The sequence below is a fragment of the Rutidosis leptorrhynchoides genome, chromosome 11 (genome assembly GCF_046630445.1).
Source record: "Rutidosis leptorrhynchoides isolate AG116_Rl617_1_P2 chromosome 11, CSIRO_AGI_Rlap_v1, whole genome shotgun sequence".
Lineage (NCBI taxonomy): Eukaryota > Viridiplantae > Streptophyta > Magnoliopsida > Asterales > Asteraceae > Rutidosis > Rutidosis leptorrhynchoides.
This window is the reverse complement of record NC_092343.1, coordinates 186,107,452-186,111,111: the sequence shown is the minus strand read 5'-3', so window position 1 is coordinate 186,111,111 and position 3,660 is coordinate 186,107,452.

The following is a 3,660-nucleotide window of genomic DNA, read 5'->3' as shown; positions in this document are numbered from 1 at the left end:
CAGCTGCTGCTGGCCAGTGGTGGCGGCTGCCGATTGGTGGTGGCCGCTGTTTTTCGTTTCATATGTTGGTTTGGTTTGCTCGTTTGGACCCGACCCGTTTGTATAAATTGTGTTGTTTTGTTCGCCCATTTAAACATTTACCCATTTAAGTGATTATATGAATATATGGGTATATAGATGTATATGTGTGATTATAAGTGCTATTTAACTCGTTATTCGTAAGTTTTAGTGATCTTTGTGTTGATTACCCATTTTGCTTGTGATGCCCCGTAAAAAACCATCGTGTACGAATCATCAACAACAGGATCATTACAAGGTTAAGTACTATATGTGTTTTCAAAAAGAGTTTGCATTCAATAATAAAGTGATGTCTAAACCAACATCGAATGTTTTACAATCCAAAAGCATGCTTCACTAAGTAGAAGCAAATAATAAGTGTATGTGACCACAACGGTCGTTACAAGTCATAGTTCAAAAGTACGAATGTTTGAATGCAAAATAAAGTAGTTCATGCGATAGCAACTCTAAGCAGCGGGTGTCTACAGCACGACTAGTACACAGCGGAAGCTAACCTCAAGCACCTGAGAAAAACATGCTTAAAAACGTCAACACAAAGATTGATGAGCTATAGTTTAAGTATAACAGCAAAGTAAGGTAGGTCACGAGATTTCAGTGCTACAAAGAGCGTTTCAAAACAGTATGATAAAGTATATGTTAACCGTGGGCACTTGGTAACTGACTTAACGTTTATACCCCCTGAAAGTACACTTGGCAAGTGCATATGTATACGAAGTATTAAACACTCGTTAAATGCTAGCGCGACTAGCCCGAGTGGGGATGTCAAACCCTATGGATCCATATCTAAGATTCGCGTTCACGGTTCAAAAACCAACGATTAAACGTTACCGAGCTAAAGGGAATGTTTATGCCGTTGTATAACCCACACATATATAAGTTTAAGTACTCGTGCTTAGTATGTAAAACATAAAATCCGCATGTATTCTCAGTTCCCAAAATAAGTTAAAGTAAAAAGGGAATGCTATAACTTACAATGATAAAGTAGCGGTAAAAGTCGAGTCGGGAAAAGTGTGCAAGTAATCGGTCCGAAAGGTCCAACGAGTCCTCAACCTAAGTCAAATAGTACTAAGTCATTAAATCATCTTAATAGGTTTAAAAGTATGTAAATAAGGTCTTAAAGGTCATCATCAATCATCATCAAGCAAAAGGCGTAAAGTAAGTTTCGTTTATGAAAGTAGTTTAAAACAAAGGCTGACTTCAGTCAGTCACCACGGCCTCTACCCTTACTGAAATAAGGTGAGACTAGTGGCAATTGCTCCTTATATGAGTCCCTTAAGTGTGATAAAATTTACAGAAGCAAACTCGTCTTCGTTTGACCGTGGCGACGGTCTAAGTGCGAGTAGGTCAGAAATTTCTGCACAACGTTAAAGGACATAGTGACGATCGGAGGGCCATAAATCCTAAACCGTAACTCGGATTAAGACGAGTCCTATATGAAAAGTTATCTACTCGAACAGAGATATTTTAAAATCATAATCACAACAGCCCAGGTCGAATGTTCGGTTACAGAAACAGCAAAACAGTAGGTAGAAGACAGACAGCAGTAAAATAATGGGTTCCGGTGCTCGAGGCTTATCACGGCTCTCATCCTTGATGCGTATAGCTTCAATTGTACAACTCATTGATGTGGTTGCATCATTTTCACCAAGGTTTGACCATCATAACCCAAGTGCAAGTCTAAGACATGAAGCACAACTCACTTAAGTGTTGCAAGTGTTTTGATGAACCAAAGTTACATCAAAGTCTTAGATTTAACACATACATGAAATATAAAAGTAGTATTGAACTATAAACTTGAAAATAAACTAACTAATCAAGATCATAAGATGTAGAACAAAGTTCCTAGTTTGATCTTGAAGATCCAAGACTCAAAAGTCTAGATCTAACATAAGTGTACCAAGTTATAATAATAGAAAGTTTACTTACATGTTCTTGAACTTTTAAGTTAACTTTTAGCTCAAGATAGTATGGGATCAAGACTAACTTGTAGTACTTGACCATTTAAACTAACTACATGAAATTAAAGTGCATAAAATGAAGACATAAACTAAGTAAACAAGTAAATAAGTTCATGTGTTGCATACTTTAAAGATTCAAGCCTAAGTTTGATCTTTAAGAATGTAAACTTTAAAGTTTACAAACATGATTCACAAGTATGCTTTCAACACATGAACTTACAATCTTTTGAAACAATATATGTAGAATCATAACTATAAAGTTAGTTCTTGTATGTTCTTGTTAAAACAAGATAAATGATGAACAAACTAAAGAGTTTGGTTCATAATGACTAGTAAGTAATTACAACAACAAAGTCCATGTAATTAAGTAACAAACATGAACAAGTATCAAACAACAAACAAAGATAATTAATTGATGATGAAGGGGTGTTATGGTCACGGTTTGAAGACAAGAAAGAGGAAGAACATTAAGCTAGTTTACTTACAACTTTGAAAAAGAAAAGAAAGAAAAGATGAAAGCAAGTAGTGTGTGTGTTTTTGAATGAGAGAATTCTAGTAAGTAAGTAATGAATATATTGAAACCAATACCTCCCTTGTATGGGATCAAACCGTCGGCCAGCAGCAAAAATAGAGGGAAGGGAGTAGTTCTTTGGTTACTAGTGTGTTAAAGCTTCAAAAGTTGGACAAAAGATGGGGTTTCAAGGGGATAACAAGTTAACTAGATTCCTCATGTACAAACTAACTAGTTCATGATCTAAGTAATACTTACAAGTAGTAGTAATGGACTAGTTAGTCCAATAAGGTGTAGGGTGGGCTTATAAGCCCAAAACCATGAGTCCATTAACATTAAACAAGTCCAAGTTCCATTAGTTAACAAATAAATCCAAATAAAGCCCAAGTAACTAACTAATCACCATAATTAATTAAAATGATTAATAAAATTAATCATGAATGCAAATAATACTCTAAAAATATTATTCGTGAAGTTTCGTGTGTCACAAAGACGTTTCGGGCACTTAAAAGTCAAGTATAGTGTATCATGGCAACATGTAAATGTAATAACATACATTTGTTGAATCACACGTATTAATAATAATAATTATTAATAAATAAACGTTGGAAAATCCAGGGTCGTTACATTTCCCACCTGTTAAAGAAAATTTCGTCCCGAAATTTAAGCTGAGGTAGATGGAGGAGTCGGGAAAAGGTGAGGATACTTCTGCATCATTTGATCCTCTCGTTCCCAGGTAAACTCATGTCCTCGATTGGAATTCCATCGTACCTGGACGATCGGAATCTTGTTGCGTTTCAAAGTTTTGATCTCACGATCCATAATCTCAACAGGTTCTTCCACAAAGTGGAGTTTGTCGTCAATCGTAAGTTCCTCAAGTGGTATGATAAGTTCGGGTGCAGCAAGACACTTCTTCAAGTTTGACACGTGGAAGGTAGGATGAACTGAGCTCAACTGTGCTGGTACATCCAAACGGTAAGCAACGGGTCCAATACGTTCCAAAATTTCAAAAGGACCAATGTATCGTGGGTTTAACTTTCCACGTTTTCCAAAACGAATCACACATTTCCAAGGTGCAACCTTCAACATTACACGATCACCAACGTTGAATTC